The sequence below is a fragment of the Spea bombifrons genome, chromosome 11 (genome assembly GCF_027358695.1).
Source record: "Spea bombifrons isolate aSpeBom1 chromosome 11, aSpeBom1.2.pri, whole genome shotgun sequence".
Classification (NCBI taxonomy): domain Eukaryota; kingdom Metazoa; phylum Chordata; class Amphibia; order Anura; family Pelobatidae; genus Spea; species Spea bombifrons.
This window is the reverse complement of record NC_071097.1, coordinates 16,568,133-16,589,809: the sequence shown is the minus strand read 5'-3', so window position 1 is coordinate 16,589,809 and position 21,677 is coordinate 16,568,133. Positions and strand designations below refer to the sequence as shown.

Genomic DNA, 21,677 nt, shown 5'->3' with positions numbered 1-21,677 from the left:
CCGGGTTACACAAAGATTGAAATAAAAAAAAAAAACTATTCATTTTTTTCAAGATCGAGGTAGTCTGACATGAAAAGGAAGGAGCTTTAGTTTTCACAATGAGATTTCGCTCCTCCGGCTTGTATATGCACTGCAGATAGACTGACAGCTCTTCTGACGAAGAAAGCATTCCTCGTGCTAGAGGACTGAAGCACATATTTGTGTTATAATAGGATTCCTGCTGCAGACAGACTTGGTCACCAAGGGACCTATAATCTACTACATTCCCAGACAATTCAGTATCAAAAAAATTAGTCACCCCCACTATAAAAAACGTTTCAACAATACTTACAAGATTGCTGTAGCAGTACAGAATTCTTCTAAATAAATAGCTTAGGAATAAAATGCACCGTTTCTATAGTTTTTAAACTAAATAATGTGGTAATTGTCCTAAAGCATCTCTGTTCAAGGCAATATATAAACAATTTCATTGATATGTCTTGGTAAATATTTACATTTCAAAATATCAATTATAAAAAAAAAAGATACAATAATGCCATCGCATAGAACCTACTTTCGAAAAGAAACATTTTAATCCACTGTTAAACAGAATCATCTCTACAGCCTAAATCATTACAAAGAAGTGTGTTTTTGATGACCAGAGGAGTGTATTTGTCCAATTATTATAATTCCTAAAAACAAAACTACGATAGATCAAGGTGGTTCCATTATCTGATTATCAGTTATTTATAGTACCTAAAATGAGTTTATTAAATCAAAACTAAATACAAAAACTATGCCTTGTCCCACCAAAAAAAACACACAGCTTATTCTTGAATATGCTCTAAATGGCTAAGGGCAACCAAGTGACAGAGGACCATCTAAACCTCAACATCACCATCTAAACCTCAGCTATCCCACCCTTTCCAGGTTTAAATCTGAAGCCAAAACATGGGTTGTAAATGTTTTAGATACACAAAAAGCATCACACACTTTACAACGAGGGCAGCCTGCTTACTATGTGAAAACTGGAGCTCTCAGCCAAGGAAAGTGTTAATAAGCTGTTCCCTCTAGCACTGCAGCTCTTAAATAAACGACAATTTAATTACCTTCCTAAAACTCTACAAAGGACTATTTATATGGGTTTGTTAAGTGTTCAGAATAATCTGAATACTGCAAATCCTGAAAGTTCAAGTCAAGCAAATGATGCCAACTTGTGACATGCACTTATGTACAAAAGGATATTCACTAAAACTGCGTCCTGCTTATTCCCAGATCTGTTCACATTACGTCCAAGTAAAACAGACCGAAACGTTAAATCCAGAAGAACAGCAAAACACTGCCACTCAACGCAGCAGTTTCACTGTTGAAACTGAGAGGTAGGACATCACATGTATTCTCCAGTTCAGAAGCTTCTCAACATGTATTGTTTTGCTGGTGAAGTAGGAGACCACAACCTTGGAGAAGAACAAGGACAATAGGCTGCACAAACCAAGGCTTCAACTGAGGCCAAAACATGATTCCTCTGAAACCAGGAACCAGATCAAGGCAACAGACTGAGTTCTTCCTGTGTGGGATTGGTCCACAAATGTAATACATATCTTACTGCCAAAAGGTTTTAACTGTTTGGTCTGCTTCCTGGAGGGTTTCTGAACATAGATGACCGACTGCTTCATTCTCCTAAAGACTAACACCATACAGAGATTAGAACTGCATGCTTTTTAAAACATGATTGATGAACCACCAAGACTTCTTTTTCAAGGAGGCCTGTGAATCGATATATGATATCCAGCATGGTCAACATGGATTCTGATAGAGGCAAGGACCTATACATGCAACACAAACAAGATTTTTTACACAGTTCACTGGGCCTCATCACGCTATAGCATAAAGGCTCAATCCATAGAGATTTCTAATCTTTCACCTAAATAAACCTAAAGTCCGGTTCTAACACAACAGGGTTGGAGGTCAGATCAAATGAAATAGATGCCAATTCCTTATATGTTAATTGAAAGCACACCATGTTAGCTTGATGAATTTACTAAAATTTGAATGAGGCAGACTCGTAACGGAAGCCAGTGATGTATTTGAGTGTAGAACTAAAGAACTTAACATACACACAATAACCAAAAGGCAGTATTACAAAAATGACACTTACTGTTATGGACAGGCCCAGTTAACAGTTTAAGAATAAGAAAAAAAGAAGACACCAAAAAACACCAGCACCCTGATGTGACTTAAAGGACCCCCTGTTGCTCTTTACACATATAGTCCTTTGTCTGTAAACACATTCCATTACAAGCCACACTTCTGTTCGTAAACAGCTGTTTGCCCAGAACCATTACAAGTCAGCCCCTTCCCAGCACCCTACAGCAGCCTTTCCAATACAAAACCCTCTGTAAGTGGTGGTTTTTAATTATTCATAATTATAAATGTCCTACCATATCCACATGGCTTTGACAAGAACAAAGTCTAATTTAACTCAGCCCAGAATCCACACCCATCCCTAAGCACTCTCTTGTCATGCCCCAAATCATCTCCACGCACCCCGAAGCCCACTACCACCAGCCCTGCCTCTACCGCTACGCACTCCGCTGCCCACCAGCCCTGCCTCTACCGCTGCCCACTCTGCTGCCCACCAGCCCTACCTCTACCGCTGCGCACTTCCTGCCCACCAGCCCTACCTCTACGCACTTCGCTGCCCACCAGCCCTGCCTCTACCGCTGCCCACCAGCCCTGCCTCTACCGCTGCCCACCAGCCCTACCTCTTCCCACTCTGCTGCCCACCAGCCCTACCTCTACCGCTGTCCACCAGCCCTACCTCTACCCCTGCGCACTCTGCTGTCCACCAGCCCTACCTCTACCCCTGCACACTCTGCTGTCCACCAGCCCTACCTCTACCCCTGCGCACTTCGCTGCCCACCATCCCTACCTCTACCCCTGCGCACTTCGCTGCCCATCATCCCTACCTCTACCCCTGCGCACTTCGCTGCCCACCATCCCTACCTCTACCCCTGCACTCTCTGCTGCCCACCAGCCCTGCCTCTACCCTTGCACTCTCTGCTGCCCACCAGCCCTACCTCTACCCCTGCACCCTCTGCTGCCCACTAGCCCTGCCTCTACCCCTGCACCCTACTAAGTGGAATCCAGTGCTCCCCTCTCATTACACAAACACATCCCTCTCCTGCCCACCACCTTAACCACGCGTTTTCCACAGTGATTTTCCCCGTAGCTCTGCACAGATTTCTTCCACAAGGTCTCCTAACCCCACACCCCCGCTTGCCCGTGCACCCTGCCCTGCCTGGGACGTCATGGTGGGGGGAGGTTTTTTGCTTGAGGTGGAAGAGCCGAGCCCATACCTGCAGCGTGTCCGCTACCCGTCCCGGGAGCGCAGGACCCGGTGAAACCAAACCTCAGGAGCCAGGAAGTCGGTGCTGTGTTCCCCTCCCCCTGCCGGTAGTGCCTCCGTCGCTTCTCTGCCCCAGTGACCCTCTCCTTTCCGCCCCAGAGTGCTTGGTGTTCAGGGATCGGTGCTGCTCCTTCCCAACAGCCGCCAACCCGGCAGCTCTCACGGCGCGGCAACAATAACAGCAGCCCCCTCCCTCTGCCCAGAGAGACCGCCTCCCGACCAGGCCCGCCCCGGGACCTGCTCACTCTGCCGCTAACTCACAACAGTCATGGGGCTGGTAGGGGGCAGCGTGTTCACATACATGGGCACAAGACTGGCAGTGAGTCCGCATACATAGGCTCAATACTGGCATCGCGTTCGCATACATGGGCACAATACTGGCATCGCGTTCGCATACATGGGCACAATACTGGCATCGCATTAGCATACATGGGCACAAGACTGGCAGCATGTTTAGATACACGGGCACAAGACTGGCAGCGCATTTACATACATGGGCACAAGACTGGCAGCATGTTTGCATACATGGGCGCAAGACTGGCAGCGTGTTTGCATACATGGGCATAAGACTGGCATTGTGTTCGTATACATGGGCACAAGGCTAGCGCAGTACTTACATGGTACACGCACAGGGCAGGCAGTGTACTTATATACATAGACACACTAACGACACAGGGCAGGTACAGTACTTGTATACATACATTGCATAAACAGGCACAGGGCTGACAGAGTATTAACAAACATAGCCACACACACTGGGCTAGCGCACAGGCCTGTCAGAGTAGTTACATACAGTACATCGATGAGCACCGATGTACAGGGCTGGCAAGGTACTTATATACATAGGCAGTAGGCACATAGATACAGGGCTGGCAAAGTACATGTATACATAGGCACACATTCAGACTCAGGGCTGGCACTGGCAGGGTACCCACATAAGCGCATAGGGTGCACACATACAAACCAGCAAGATACACACACATACAACTGAAATGGAACACAGAGACACATAGGAGTGAGATGGCACACCGCAGTAGGTACTGGGGTCAGGTAAAGCAAAGCACAGAGTGCAGCATTGCATCCAGAGCAGTATACAATCCATGCAGGGCATGCTTTGTTAAGGGGGCACCCTGTATGAAGAACACCCTGTGGTATGATTGTACAAAGGCAGGGCCAAGAGAGGGCATCACTCTGATGTTAGCTCAACCACCCCTCCAGGAAAATAATTATGTATAAACAGGCAGACAAGTAATGCACAGATACAAAGGCTCATAATATTATACATTGTACAGGCAGGCACTTGATGATGCTGACATAATGGGGTAAAAGTAACAGAAAAAACGGAACGGTGTGAAAGTGGGGTCAATTATAGACAAATATACAATACAAAAGGCAAACACATTTACCAATACAAATGCATACGGGATTCGTGCTTTGATATTTAAATAGTAAACATCTACTATATTTGTTGGTATGTGTTCTGTGAAAACTGTCAATCATGAGGATCTGATGTATATAGGCAATCATTTAGAAACCTTTCAGCACAGTATTGTGTAGATTTCATTTTGCAAATAGTGCTAACTTTTACTGCCTGCGGCTCTTCTTACCCCAGTCTGCTAAAAAAAATCCTTAATATACCGCAATGGGCAAAGTAGTATGTGTGGGTCTTAGTGACCCTCAGGAAACTGAAGTTAATGAAGATAAGGGGAAATATTTACAAGGATATCAGGCATAGAATTATTTCACTTACCCCTTAGGCACAAAGACCATTTAGAGAGTTGACAAGAGGTGTGGTTTCAACTTATTTCACTACATTTTGAAGGGCCAGCTCCACTGGACTGCCTCTCCAGGGATATCTTGCCCTGTCCTGTATAAAAGTTGAATATACTGTATAGATATAGATTTTCTCATTATGCATTTTACATGGCCAGCCAAGTCCATCAGGATGGAAATGAATAGTGAAATTAGGGAGTTGAAATAGAACTCTCCAGCATACTTTCCTGAAGTTCTCCCTTTACTAACTAATCCTCTTTGCAGCGATCAGTGGTGTACTTGGGGGGGATTCGGTCCATCTCGGATGCCTCTCATCATGGGGGTGCAACACAGAGGTCCCAAGTTTCCCAGAAATTCCCTTTTAATGTTTCCCTACCATCTCCGTCGACCCCTGCGGTGTCCCCGTCTCTTTCTTGCAAGTCTGCTTCTTCTCTCCCTTTTCTTTTTGTTTGGTCTTCTTCCGCTTCTACCCAATTCTTCTTTCTTTTGTGTCCTTCTCCGTGAACCAGCCCTCCCTGAGGTCTTCCGCAAAAGGGCAGAGCCTCAGCACACTCTCTCCCCGATTAGAGGAAGGGAGGAGAGGCTTCCTGTGGCCCTGCCTTTTTTGCAGAAGTACTCCTAGAGGACAGAATAATGCAGACAGATTCACAGAGAAACAGAGGTACAGAAACGCTTCTCGTATTCCTCAGATTTATCCTCAGTTTTAGTGTTGCCGTTTATTGAAAATAAACAAGCGGTAGTATGGAGTTAAAAAGATATACGTAAACACACAGTAAAAACCTGTTACTTATGTCTGCTTGAGGCTTTGACTGTACACAGTGGTGTCGACATGGACATGACACGGATGATGGAATACATGGTTGGCAGATCTACACTGGCCTGATGCTGCCTCATCTATCCTGCCTAGTCCTATATATGATTTACTCCAAGGATGTAATAGAGAATAAAAACACACGTAGAAACTGAACTTCAGAGGACTTGCCTTAGGCCAGTATTTAGTACTATAGATCATGACTTGAATGGGTAATAGTAGTTAATGTAGCTGCACGTTTGCAATTTATAGACCAGATGCAGTATTACTGCATGTGGCCTTTTCAGTTTCTGCTTTCAAATTTGGAACAGTGTAACTAGATTTTGGTTCTAAGAGAAATCAGATTGAGAGTAAAATACATTATTTGTATAGAACGTAGAAAATCCTAGAGCCACCACTTCTTTATGTTACCCCTAGCATACATTTCAATAAAATAAATTTTGCCATTATATGCTTTTAATTCCGCCACAGTTTGAATAGTTTAAATTAAAAGTGATTACATTGTACCTTTTGAGTATAATATGTGTGTGTTCAGGGCTGGCCCAAGAGATTGTGCTACCTGGGGCGAAGTGTGAAATGCTGCCCCCCTTTACTCTGAGTGAGTGCTGACATGACGCCTGATATCACTGCGCTCTCCGGGAAACTCACGCCCATGCTGCCACGCGAGAGCTGACCTCCAATCACAAAGGAGAAGACACTCTGCGCAGCGTACATTAGGTCCAAGGACCGCAGACAAGCTAATAATAGCTAATAGGCTGCGGCAGGGGCATACCTAGAGTATTTTGCACCTCCCACACACAAATGCTTTAAAACTGCATAGCTTCTATCATTAGGCAAACATTGATGGGGGTACAACATAACTGTTATCATTATATACTGAAGCAGACATTGAAAGGGTACAGCATAACACCATCACTATATACTGAGGCAGACATTGACGGTGGTACAGCATAACTGCTATCATTATATACTGATGCAAACATTAACAGTGGTACAACATAAATGTTATCAGTATCTACTGAGGCAAACATTGATGGTGGTACAGCATAACTGCTATCATTATATTCTGAGGCACATACTGATGGTGGTACAGCATAACTATTATCATTATATACTGAGGCAGACATTCACAGTGGTACAGGATAACTGTTATCATTATATACTGAGGCACGCACTGACGGTGGTACAGCATAACACCTATCACTATATACTAAGGCAAACATTGACGGGGGTACAGCAAAACACCTATCACTATAAACTGAGGCACGCACTTACAGTGGTACAGCATAACACCTATCACTATATACTGAGGCAAACATAGACGGGGGTACAGCATAACACCTGTGACTACATACTGAGGCACGCACTGAGGTTCGTACAGCGTAATCCCTATCACTATACATTGAGCCAAACATTGACAATAATGCAGCATAACCCCTATCACTATATACTATGCCAAACTTTGGATGCACCGAAATGAAAATTCTGGACCGAAACCGAAAATTCTGCATTCACTTGGCCAAAACGGAAAATGACTCCCCCACCTTTAAAAACACTTTTAATAAAAGTAACACACCAAAATTAGACATAAAATTCAACAACAATATACACCAAAATTGGACAGAAAAACTAAATAACAATATTAATATATATATATGATTGTTAACAGTAATCGCAATCCTATCATGCCCAGGCATACACAGATTCCAGCATGTACTGGCTGACTTAGCATGATATGAGTGTGATTGCTAACAGCAATCACACTCCTATCATGCCCAGGTTCTAGCATGTACTGGCTGCCTGGGCATGATAGGAGTGTGATTGCTGTTAGCAATTATATATATATATATATATATATGTATATATATATATATATATTGTTATTGAATTTTCTGTCCAATTTTGGTCTGTTACTTACTTTTAAGTGTGGTTGGACCAATTTTGCTTGCCGCATAATACCCATGAGTAATATTTTTTGGCGCGCCTGGCACAGGTTACGGCGGGAGTTCGGTCCCCTCATCATTATGTTCGCCTAGTGGCTGACCACAAGGCAGATCTGGCTGTCTGGGATTCCTTTTTGCAGCAGTATAACGGTCGTTGTTTTTGGAAAAGGGTGTGTCTAACTCTGACCTCTGTCTTTGGACCTCTTCTGGTGCAGTGGGTTTTGGTGCGTTGTTTGGGTTCTGGCCTGCCAGCTGGGTGCTCTCCGGCGCTACTCGCAATTTGGCTTTTTTGGAGTTGTTCTCTATTGTTGTGGCAGTTGTGGTTTGGGGTTCTTTCCTTCAGAATAGGAAAGTTACTTTTTGGTGTGACAACCTTGCGGTTGTGCAGGCGATTAATAATATTTCAGCTTCATCTCCTCCAGTTATTTCTATGCTGCGGCAGTTGGTTCTCTACTGTCTTGACCTGAATCTTTGGGTGTGGGCTGCGCTTGTTCCTGGGGTTGAGAATAACATTGCTGATTCCTTGTCTTGGCAGAAATGGGATCGTTATTGGCAGTTGGCCCCTGAAGCAGATGCGCAGGCTACCGGTTATCCAGATTGGGTCTGGATGATGGAAGGAGACATGCCTTGACTTTAATACATCGGTCCATGATGCCTTCAACATGGTCCGCGTACGAGAAGGTCTGGTCGGAGTGGCACGGCTTTCTGGAGTTAGTTGGTAACCCCGTGTCCCATGAGGCTAGGAGATCAGTCCTGTTGTGGTTCATTGGGCAAATGTTTGCAGAAGGGGTTTCACCCCAGCACTGAACCAGAGGATGGCAGCTTTGGCCTCCTTCTTTAAATTGCGGGGCAGCCTGATCGCACTAAGGAATTCCTGGTTAAGCAGGCCTTGCGTGGCTATTGCAAAGGTTTCTGTCGCCCTGTCTCTTTTGCTCTGTTGTCGAGGATAGTGGGGATATTGCTGTATATTTGCAAGTCCTCCTTTGAGGTGTCATCGTTTTCTGTGGCATTTATTTGGGCATTTTTGGGGGCTTTCCACATCGGCAAATTGGTTAGCCCTACTAGGGACCGTTGTGGTGGGCTTATGCTGTCGGATGTGAGGTGTTCGGATGATTCTGTGGATATTACTATCCGTCGATCAGAGACGTATCAACGGGGGAAAGGTTTGAGGGTGTCATTGCTATCCTTTCCTGGTTCCACAGTATGCCCAGTGAATACTTTCAAGGTATTTCTGGCTGTGAGGTCTGCTGGTGTGCATTCGCTGTTGGTCCATTCTGATGGTTCTTCCCTCTCCCGCTATCAGTTTGTTGTGGTTTTTAAGAGGTGCACCTTGGTCCCTCCCCAGCGGACTATGGCACGCACTCCTTTCGCATTGAGGCCGCTACCGAGGCTGCTAGATGGGGTTTGTCAGATTCGATCGTGCATCACATCGGGTGCTGGGAATCGACTTCTTCCAAAAACACGTAACGACTACAACATGAAACAAAATTACGCTGACTATATTGCACAAAATAATTGGATGCATGTGTTTGTTGTTGTATTCATTTAATTTTGTCTCCTTTTAGATCTCTCTTGTTGTCAAGTTTGGATCCTCGGGCACTCATTTGTAGAACGGGCTGCTCATCAGGCCTCCATCTGGAGCACGGGCGAGCAACTTGGTTTCCACCCTTCGCAGTTTCACATCCGCTGGATGGGTGTACGGGGTTTATGTTGGTCGAGGTTGTCGGACCAGATTTCCCGTGCTGTTCTTGCCCTCAGGTCTTGTTCCTTCATCTTGGGGGTAATGACCTTTGCTCTGTTCCCATCTGGGATCTGTTGCCCATGATGAGGGCTGATATTCTCTCACTCCTACGTCAGTTTCCCAGGCCTCATTTTGGTCTGGTCCAATAGGGTGTCTAGACTGTGTTGGCGTGGGGGCTTATTCTCCTCATGGTGTGGAGAGGGCTCATCGTAAGTTGAATAGTACTATTTCCTGGTTTGTCACATATCACGGCAGTTTGGTGGTCCGTCACCCCGACCTAGATGGGTGTGATCCCTACCTTTTTTCATAGGGATGGCGTTCATCTCACTGGATTTATGGAACCTGTCGGTTCAGACGTGTGTAGAGAGGACCTTGGCAGTGTGGGGTCACCAATAACATGCAAGCGGTTGCACATATAGGTTCTGGCAGGGGGTCCATATCGCTTTTGCTACCATGCAGGGAGGACGCTGGTAAGCACTCTTAACATCATTTACACCTGCGCCAGCATTCCCAGGGCATCCCGTCCTAGTGAGCTAGGGGGTTAATTGTTTAAGCATTTTATTATGATGTTTTTAGCTGGGGCTAATTGCGGGATATTAATATATGTTTGAAGTTTATGTTTGTCGCAGGTGTAAATAAAAATCTGTTCATAAAATCTGTGACCGTTTTAAAATCCAGCAGGTCTCATTGTCTTTATTGGGTGATTGATGATCGGCCATGCCCATGACATGTATACACCACTGAACCGCAATGTCATATAAGTCATCATAGTTATAATTAATTTGGGGTGTAATAACCCATTTCTACCCTACCATCTCAAACTCTTATTTTTCAAAGAGACATAACACTGTAGTTTTCCTCCAAAACACAGCTTCTCATGCATATTCTATGTGGTCAATTTATTTTAATCATTGTCTGTATATTTAGGGGTTATGTAGACTTAAGTTCCTTCTTTAAATTCACTGTAGTAATTAATTAATTTCTTAGTTATTAATTGTAGTAGTCTTTGTGGCAGTTACACAAGTTATAAGATTGTGGAGTAGTTACACAAATTACTCCATATGTTATAAGGATTGGATATTGATGACTGTTAAAGTTTGTTCGTGTTAACCCCATTGAAAACATTAGTTATATAACAGTAAACCGAAACTCTCCCAATAACCCCCCAATTGAACATAAAGACCATAAATATAAAATAACAATACACTGATGTTTTTTTCAGGATTATTAATTAGCATAAGCCTCAAATAACCATTTCCCCCTGTGAAAAACCTAAGCTCCTGTAACAACCATCTGACCTCTTATGGTCTATGAGGGAAGGACTAAATAAGCTTTGTCATAAAGCAGTCAATGGCATGGCCAATAGGTAGAAGTCATATGCGCAGCCAGTGATGTATCGTGGCCTAGGGTGGCAGGTCCAAAAGGGGCAGATCACCCTCATGTGTGATCAAGCTGCCTGGTGTCCTGCTGCAAAACAGGACAGTTACAAGGTTGATCTTTGATCTCCTCAACTGGCCCATTTACACTGTAGAGGCTGTAATGGCTCAACACAGCTTCCATAGACTGCATTAAGACACAGCGTGCTGGATTTGACCTCATATCCCTTTGTGTCTTTTAATGCACTGAGGATGCATTGGTTTTCTTTTGCCAATGAACTTAACCCCACCCTGTCAATGTCTACATGAAGCAACCTAACGGGGGAAAGAACATATTGAGAATAATCACACAAATAACATCCCCCGTTATATGCACCCAAGGTCAGTCTACATATACATTTCTTATTGTGATTTGTTAGCACAATAAGACAAGTTTACACAGTATACAGAACTGTAAAAAGGTAAGACATGGGAAAAGTGATAGATCTGCCTTAATATCAAAATCATTTTTTTCCATTTGGGGCCTGTTTAAATGTTTAATTTTAAGTTATATAAGGCTATTGTTTCTTGCAGTGTTCTTTTAAACTGCTAAGTATGATCTCAGCTCAACATTAGTTTGCCCAAGGGAATCTTCCACACCCAAAGTCAAATTCTATATAGTTGAACTAATAATATTTCTGCAATGTTTACTTGCATTTTAATGCTACACAAAGTATCAGGAATTAATTATATTAATGAATGTTGTCTTAAAGCATAGGCGGGTATAGTCAAGTATTTTTTTTTATAAATGGTGGTCTTTGTTAAAATCAAAAACATTCAGCGTTTAATAGTATAAGCTTTAGAAATGTGCATGTGGCTACAAAGTCACACCCAGTATCACTGGATATCATCCCCAGGGTAATTTGAAATTACATACTGTAATTTGAGCTCCCCTGACGCCTTCTCTTGCTTCTCTGGCTTAATGCAATTTCACATTAACCTAGGATGAACGTTTTTTAGCCATTGAAGAGAGCACTGCTTGCAGGCCTCGGTAGAAAGGGCTGCCATAAGAAACTGCCCAGGTTATGAGATGAAAGAATGGGTTTATCAGGATCAGAGAAGGATTGTTAGGGCATAGAAGGTTACATTTGAGCAAGAAAGTAATGCCTAGTGCAGTAATGAGAAATTCTCTACTTTAAGGCTATACAAGCAAAACAAAGCATAGATTTGTAATTGTATACAACCAAAAGATTCATATAATTCATACAGCTGTTTTCTAGTACCATGCTAAATTGAATTGTACATAGCCATGTTGATGTGCTGCCCAAATTAAATTTGATTTTAAATAAGACATGGACAGAATTGTCAATCGGCAGCCCTCAAGGGCACATCAGGTATTCACCACACTACTTCAGGTACTAAGATGTTTAAAAACAGTTTCAGGAAGAATTGTACGCCACCCATGGCTGCTTCAAATGACTTAGTTATATTGAACCTAATCAATATTTCTTTCCAGCAGAGGGAGCCTTCAATTGTACTGTTGTATTATAGAATATATTTTCTAGTTTATTGGTGTTCTTTTAATTTAGTTATCGACTTTTGCTACAGCTACATCTTTATTTGAAAGCAATGAAATCAACTAAGTGAGAGCTTTTAACATTAACTGTTAAGAAAACAGCCTTGTAGAGATTATATAGATTAAGCCAAGGAATGGAAATAACTGAGATTAAGTGAATCTAACAATACATTTGTAAAAAGAAATTTCCAGTGTTTTCTGAGAAAATAGTTGCTGTTCATAAAGTCATGGTGTATTTCTACTCACATTTCAACTGTATTTTAGAAGCAACCAGTCCAGTGTTATAACAATTTGATGCAGTGTGCAATACCTCTATGCGATTGTGACCTAGGGGTATTATAACAAACCTCTGCCTAATTATTTTTCAAACATATCACAATTTAAGCAAAAGCAGATCACAAATGTTTCAGATTAGGTTAATTGGTAGGCAGTATGCCAGCCTTGTGCTTACAGAAGAGATGGTATTATAACACTTTATGACATGAAAACACACCTACATACAGTGAAGGAAAAAATTATTTGATCCCCTGCTGATTTTGTATGTTTGCACGCCGCGGCAGGACAGCGATACTAAGGCCTCACGCTCCCACCACAGGACTTCACCAGGGTAAGTGAACTGCAAGGGGGGGGTAGAAAGTAAGAAGGGGGAGGGGTAGATAAATTAATGTGGATAAATTGTGTGAATGAGAGAGAATTAATTAATTTAGGTGTGGATGAATTGTGTGAATGAATTAGAGAAGGAATTCATTAATGTGTGGATGAATGGTGAGAATGAATTGTGAGAATGCATTAATGAATATGTGTAAATGATTTGTGTGAATGAGTGAAAGAATGAATAATTGTGTGAAGGAATTGTATACATGACAGCGTGAATGAGTGGGAAAGGCAAAGATGGCACAAGCAGGGTGTTTGAGCTTTGGGGACCAAGATGGCACAGGCAGGGTGTTTATGGGACAAAGATGGCATAGGGTGGTGTAACGTTTAACCCTTCGCTGTCTGGACTTGTTTAAACTTTGTGCTGCTCATTTTCATTCTGACCACTAGTGGCCACCCTTTTCACTCTGAACCACTCTGAGTGCTTATCATGTCCAGCTGCACTCAGACCTGATTGCCATGTTCAGGTGCACCTTGTTTCCTGGTTATCACAGCCTTTATAAACCTGCCCAGCCCTTCAGTTTGGGCCTTGACATTAACGTTATAGGACTGCCTGTTTTGGTTCCTGTTGTTTTGGTTCCTGTTGTTTTGGTTCCTGTTGTTTTGGTTCCTGTTGTTTTGGTTCCTGTTGTTTTGGTTCCTGTTGTTTTGGTTCCTGTTGTTTTGGTTCCTGTTGTTTTGGTTCCTGAGCTGTTCCTGAGCTGTTCCTGAGCTGTTCCTGAGCTGTTCCTGAGCTGCGCCCAGCGCCCAACAAGTGGACTCCAAAGCTGTGCGCCCTGCAAGTGGGCTTCCTGCCGTGTGTGCCCCATCCAGAGGGCTTCCTGCCGTGTGTGCCCCATCCAGGGGGCTTCCTGCCGTGTGTGCCCCATCCAGAGGGCTTCTAGCCAAGAGACTTTCCATGTATATATTGTACCATCATCTGCAATACCGATATTAACTGCATATCCTGTCTGTGGTTTATTTCCTGTGCCTCTCTGAAGCAACCCCAAGCCATCATGCATTGTGGGGTACAGAAAAAAAAACAAAGGGATCGATCCAGCACTTGAAAAAAAAACTTCCAGCTTTATTTATTTTACTAAATGATTAAAAAGCATAATTCACACCTAAGTGCATCTAGTGCACAGGAAACCCCAAATTTGACGCGGGGTGCCGCTTGAAACGCGTCAGATTTGGGGTTTCCTGTGCACTAGATGCACTTAGGTGTGAATTATGCTTTTTAATCATTTAGTAAAATAAATAAAGCTGGAAGTTTTTTTTTCCAAGTGCTGGATCGATCCCTTTGTTTTTTTTTGTGTTCATTCCACGCATCAAGTCCGTGCGGATCCGTGCAGATGAATATATAGGGAGGTGAGCTGGCTTTTGCATTTATTCAATTTTGCTAATTGTGGGGTACAGACAGAGCCCCTTGTATCCCCTGCACCTGGGGTTGTCCATGACAGGCGGGCTGTTTGAGGACAAAGATGTCTTATGCTGGGCTGTTTGGGGACAAAGATGTCTTATGCTGGGCTGTTTAGGGACAAAAATGGTTCACGCTGGGCTGTTTAGGGACAAAAATGGCTCAAACTGGGCTGTAATTTGTGTGTGTGTAATCTGGGTGCTGGTCAAGTTCTATGTGGACACCAGGGCTGATTTTTGGGTGTGCAACCTGTGATCTATGTCTATAATTTAGGGTTTTTTAATCTATACCTTTGATGCTGAGTTTATATGTGATTTCCAGTTGATCTATACCTGCAAAGCGGGATTTGTGTGTTATTCTGTTGATCTATATCTGATATGCTATGTTTCCATACATTATTTATGTATACCTGGGTTTGTATATCTTATGTAGTTGATCTATACCTGCATTGCTGTTTCCATGTGTTGGTTATTTGATCTATACCTCCATTGCTGAGTTTACATGTGATCCTGAGTTGATCTATGACTGCAAAGCTGGGTTTGTGTGTTATTCTGTTGGACTATACCTGCAATGCTATACTGTTTAATATTGGTTTTACCTATTTTGTCTCATTAATATCCCTAACAATACATGCAAGTGTTTACATGTGTTGTTTATTTGATCTATACCTGAAGGAGAAGAGAGGTGTGGCATAGTGAATGAGGGGACAAAGGGACTCTGGGGATGATTACTGGAGAGAGAGGACCTTTCAAAGTCACGGTAGAGTCAGAAGGAGGGAAGACTGCACTGATGCTCACAGTCTTCCCCTAATCTGCAGTCAATGTGGTAAATATTTTTTTTTTTGGTGTGGGAGCGGAGGGAGTGATGCTAGGGTGCATGGAGGGAGTGCAAAGGAAATAATTGCCTAGGGTCTAATTATTTCAATATTTAAAGGAAAAATTTTTTATTACAAAGATTGGTTTATTTATTGTATTTAAGGTACATTATTGTTACCAGTGTTTCCAGTTATATATTATTGTACTTGTTTGCACTTGCACATAAATAATCCCTAATTAAAACTAGTTGTTTTTTTCCCTTTCTTTTTTGTCGAGCGGGGCGCCAGTGAACTAGTCCGCACAGGGCACTTGAACACCTAAGGCTGGCCCTGGCCTGAGAGCTCTGAAATCAGGATGTTAAATTATACTGTTTACATGTACACTAATTGACAAGGTATTTTCTAAGCATATACATGAGGACAACTGTCACTGACCCTCTATATTTTAAAAAGGGCTTAATGGCAGATTGTATGTCTGCCAAGAATTTGAACCAGTCTGCAGACCACAATATTGTCATGTTAGTCAGGAGACAATTATTCCTTTCTACTGTTTCAGGTCTTTGGACCCTTTAAGGGAAATAATGAAACATGACACAGGAAGCAATTGATCCCCAGTTGAAATTCGAGGAAAATACCGTATTTGACGACCCTATAGGAAAAAAGTTCTACTCCCGGCTGCAGCGAAAGTTGTGTACGTGAATCGCGTAGAGCTCTACACGCTGCCCAGTGCTATGTTGGGGGATATAGTCAGACCTAGTTGAGGTCTGATTATAAGATGACCCCGAATATAAGACGAGGGGTATTTTTCAGAGCATTTGCATTTTATAATCGAGCAAATACGGTAATAATAGTCCCAAATTCTATAGAATGTATGTTGCAACCACTCTTATTATGTCTGTAGCTGTGATTGTAATGTACAGTACACAATATGGACAAAAGTATTGAGACACCTTACCATTACACCAACATGGACTTTTACGACATTACATTCTAAATACATAGACATTAATATGTAGTTGGCCCCCCTTTACAACTATAACAGCTTCCACTCATCTGGGAAGGCTTTACACAAAATTTTGGAGTGTTTCTGTACGTATTTTTGCCTATTTATCCAGTAGAGCATCCGTGAGCTTGATTTCTAAGATCATACATTTTAAAATTCAGTAAACTTAATAAATCCATGCAATACAAATTACTCTAACTATAATCTATTCTTTAGAATGCCTCCTGATCTTTTGAGAGTGGGAACAGCCTCAGTGAGCTTCTCCTGTAAGGATCGCTGAGCTTGTTCTGCTTGATGCATAGTTAATGTGGAAAGGTCTCTTCATCTTACCAACTTAACTATTCATTATGCAGTGCAAGTGCAGCCCTAGAGGCATTTACTGGGGTTAACCTTTTATAATGAATAGTGTAGCGAAATGTTCAACCCTCCCACAAACCCTCAATGAAAACTCCACGAATGGGCCTTTTCAGAAAAGAGTGAGTTTGCAGGAGAGTTTATCATGTTAACTCCCTGATATCAATGTCCGTTATCAAGAACTTCAACTGCAACTGCAAAAAAGGCTGTGTTGGCCCCTTGTAATACATAGTTAAATCAGTACGGAGAGTTTTCAGTAAGCTCCCTCATTTAGAATAATGAAGATGGATTTGAGGAATAAGAAAATTGTTTTTGCACGTCTCTTTCTCTGCGAATCTGTCTGCATTATTCTGGCATCTCAGAGTACTTCTGCAAAAGGGTGCAGCTGTGGGGTCAGCCTCTCCCCCATTCCTCCAATCTGGGAGCCGGTGTACCCGGAGGGTCCGCCCCTTGGTGGAAGTGCTTGGGGAGAATTGGTTCATGGAGAAACTGATGGATAAAGAAGGCAGAAGACAGGAGAACAAGAAGAGGCAAGAGAAGAAATGGCGCTACGAGAAAGGAACTAGGGACATGGAAGCAGTCTGCAGAGAAGGTAGAGAGATATTGAGAGATAGGGCATTTCCAGATGACTTTGGACCTCTGTGAGCCAATGTGACATCCCCTAATGAGTGGCACCTAGGAAAGACAGCCCTCTGTCCCCCTAAGTATGTTACTGGACCAGCAGTATATTGCAACTAGGTGGCAACCTAGTCAATGGAATTTCTTGTACATGGTTAAAATAAATACATGTAATGATTTTCCAAGGATAGGCATGACAAATCAATGTACTCGTAAACAATTTTATTTTATGACCGTTTGTGCCAGGTAAAGTCAAATTAGAATAGAAGCAAGGCTACAAGTCATACTGCAAATTCAAAATACATTAAACCACTTTTTGGTGCAGGTTACACGCAACAACTTTAAGGTTGTCATGTATGAAAGACACAAGGTCAGTTTGAGGTTATACAGGTGAATAAGTCACTATAGAACTACTTTTCCATCTTCTTCCAGGGAATTCACCTAAAATCCAGGCAATCACATGTCATAGTGAAATGTAACATACAAGTTTTGTGCTCTTTGTCTTACACAAATTGTTCCATTGTAAAGCGCTATTAACACTGCAGACATATAAGATATTAATAATGTTAATTGATGTCGACTGGAAACTTAAATACCACCCAAAGTGTTTAGGTAGAATTTTGAATGCATACCTCCCAACAGTTCTGTTTTTTTGTCTTGTGTCTTTTGTATGCTGGTTGGTATTATTCTCTGATCTCCCCTTACATTTCCAGGAAACTGTAAAATCAGTCTTTCCAATCCCGTCCACTTTTGTGGGCACGTCTGTCATTGGCTCTGTTCCTCTCCACTTCTTGCCACACATCCCAACACAGGTGTCTGAGTTTGGACACTTGAAATGTTGGAAGTATGTCAAAGGGATGCTGCATGGCCGTACTAGTTGAGGACACTGAAATAACTGAAACAAGAACCTTCCTGGATCGCCAACCAATCTATACTGCGTACGATTCCAAAATATAAATCAGGACTACACTATTTTAGTTATACACAAAAGCACATGTGAATACGTGTGATTTACACTTATTTGGTACGCCTAGTAAAGTTAATTAGTAGACGTTAACCCTACATATATATATATATATATATATATATAAATAAATAAATATATATATATTTAGGCGATAACTACTGATTCTTTTCTGGTTAGTGGTATTGTATAATAAAAGTGCCTAGAAATCTGTAATAATATTCTATGGCATTTTTATATCAAGCCTGTCTGATTTATATGTACCTCTTCCTACGCGGAGTACTATGGCTGTTTATGTTACGCTCTAACGAGCAATTCTTACTGTTCTTTTTGCTTTCTAAGGTGATTTTTAGCATTTTATGGGAATGTCTGCGGTATACAGGGTGAACGTGATATGTTTTTTATAATGATACTTGAGATCAACTTTTGGCTTTAGCTACTGTTCATTTTTTGTGCCTTCTTGATCAATTTGTGAATTTTCATTGTCTGTCTAATAATCTATTATTTTTACATTCAGATCCCTCCTTTGTATATAGTTAAAGGGTAACTGGTGCCCGCAGACAGACAATGCTCTGAGTTGATGCTGTTGGAAATTTTAAATTTAAATATTTCCAATAGCTGTTTGGTTTCTTGTTTTAGATCTTTAAAGATACAGTTAAGTTTTTCTTTAGACCTAATGTAATAAATGCTTCTAGTAAGTTAGCCCTGCTGTAGACAGTAGACTCCCATAAGCTGGACCCTTATTATCTATTATGTCTTGTAATATACACTATAAATAGCCAGACCTTCCATGAATCAGACTAAAGCGAAGTAAAAAACTCAGAAGTTCATGTAAGAGCTAAATGACTGAGCTTGCGGTGATGTTCTGTACCCTAATTGGAGGATCAGGGGGATGACGTCACCGCAAGCAACACCAAGTTGCCCTCAGTTCATCTGAGGGCAAAATAACAGTGCTTGCAGTGACGTCCTCTCCCTGGATTGGAGGATCGGGGGGGGTCACCTCAGCGCCGCCATTTTGGCGGAAGTTGCCCGGGGGTTATGTCCGCAGAGATGCTGACAAAGAAAGAAGAATACAGATTAAGAAATGATTGAAAACAGAATAAAGAAGAGAAGCAAAAAGATGAAGACGAAGCGCATGTTTTCGACAGAAGCAGAAGTGTTCGGCAGAGAAGGTAGGGAAACATTTAGAGAGTACAAAAAAAATTAGTGCCCGAAAATTTTTGGCCGGAACGAATGTCAGGGAATGAGATTCGTTGCACGAAATGGATGGGCCAAAAATGAACCAAAAAAATTTGTCCGAATTGTTTATGGCCCATTTGCGCACATATATATATATATATATATATATATATATATATATATACACAAAATGTGACAATTTTTTTTGGTATTTGTTGCTATGTGTAGCCGCATTACAAGCCAATTTGGCCCCAAAAGAAACAAAAATTTCATCTGGATTGATTTTGCTTTCCATGCACAAGTCATATATATACATATATACATATATATATATATATATATATATATATATATATATATATATAGTGCCCTCCACTAATATTGGCACCCTTGGTAAATATGAGCAAAGTAGGTTATGAACCGTTTAATCTTTTCTTCACAGCTGGAGAACTGCAAAGGTTAATTGTGTCTTGGGCTCAGAAAGCTTCAAAACTACAATCCAGCGTCACCTACATCACCACCAGTTGTTGGAAAGGGCTTCAAGAAAAAAGCCTCTCCTCTCATCCAAAAGCAAACTCAACTTTCTTTAGTTTGCCAGACACTACTGGAACTTCAAGGTAGCCGTATGGAAGTACCTAATGCCCACAGTTAAATATGATGGTGGCTCTTTAATGCTTTGGGGCTGTCTTTCTGCCAGAGGACCAGGATATTTTGTTAGGATACATGTCATCATGGATGCAATCAAATATCAATAGATATTATATGAACACCTGACTGCCTTCCAGCAGGACAATGATGCAAAACTTACATCAAAATCAACACAAAAATGGTTTACTAACATAAAATCAAGGTTCTAACATGGCCATTCCCAGTCCCCTGACTTGAACCCCATAGAAAACCTGTGGGGTGAACTAAAGAGGAGAGTCCACCAGAGACCATCTCGTAATTTGAAGGATCTGAAGAGATTCTGAATGGGGGAATGCCTCAGATCTATGTTTTCTCCAACCTCATCAGGCATGAGAAGCCTCAGAGCTGTTATCTTGGCAAAGGGAGGCAGTATAAAGTATTGACTAAAAAGGTGCCAATAATTGTGCCACACATATATTTAACATTTTTTAAAATAAGTCTGTGTTGTGTTTGCAGTTGTTTGATGACAGCAGAGTATTTTTGTGTAGTTTTTGAAGAAAGATCAAAAGTTTAAACAGTAAAGTCAAATTTTCACTATATTTACCAAAGATGCCGTTATTGGACTTGACATGCTGCTACTCTGTGGGATGGTTGAACAGATCTCTTGCAGCCAGTCCATATACACTCTGGATGCACAGCCTAAATAGGCAGCTTACTCGGTCATAGATGATGGCGGAGGTAAGTAGGAAAGAGGGTATGTGATGCTACCTTGGGTCAAGCCTATGGCAGGATGCAGCCAAATTATGCCAGTGCATATAAACCCACAAATGTAATGCAACAACTGAAAGGAAACATGCTTTGGTACATCAGCATTAGACTGTAATCATAGAAATACTTTTTTTCATACTAAGAGCGACATGATCAGGCCTTTATGTAATTTACTTTTGAACTATTTGTTTTCTATTGTATAGATAAAACTCCAGTTCAGAGTTCTGCTTGTCAACCTGGCAGAAATAAAGATAGGTGGTTTTTACCTCGTAACATGTTATCAGTTGATTTTGGATGTATTGTACGTAATGGACATCCGATAATATAAAATGTGTGATTAATGTAATTTTTTGTTTCAAACTGTTATATACTACTTGTTATGTCCCATGCTATGTCCCATTATACAGCGCTGTGGAATATGATGGCACTATATAGAATAAAAAATAATAAAGATAATATTAATGGGACAATGGGCAGGTGACATTATTGTTAAGATGCTCCATTTTGGTGAGACTTAAGCTAGATACCTCCCTAAATGCCACTGGTCATCGATGTCCATAGCTGGGAAGTCTTCCTGTGGAGCGTTGCTTCCCGGGTCTCTGGGTCACTTTTCTTCTCCTCCCTTTTAATACTATTAGGGACTTTACCTTCCCTATGTATGACTAGCCATACTCCTTGCAAATCTTCTCTCCCAGGAAAGGCTGTTTTTCATG

At 41.8% G+C, this 21,677-nt stretch overlaps 2 protein-coding genes across 2 annotated transcripts in view; one reads left to right on the top strand and one right to left on the bottom strand.

Annotated features, from left to right (window-relative positions):
* Positions 1 to 3,543, bottom strand: part of NDST2 (N-deacetylase and N-sulfotransferase 2) — a 59,533-nt gene extending 55,990 nt beyond the window's left edge. The window contains exon 1 of the mRNA XM_053450558.1: positions 3,339 to 3,543. The gene's annotated coding sequence lies outside the window, so the exon portion shown is untranslated. The remainder of the gene's footprint in view (positions 1 to 3,338) is intronic.
* NDUFV1 (NADH:ubiquinone oxidoreductase core subunit V1) overlaps positions 1 to 21,677 on the top strand; it is a 587,185-nt gene that overhangs the window by 38,360 nt on the left and 527,148 nt on the right. The gene's annotated exons all lie outside the window — the stretch shown is intronic.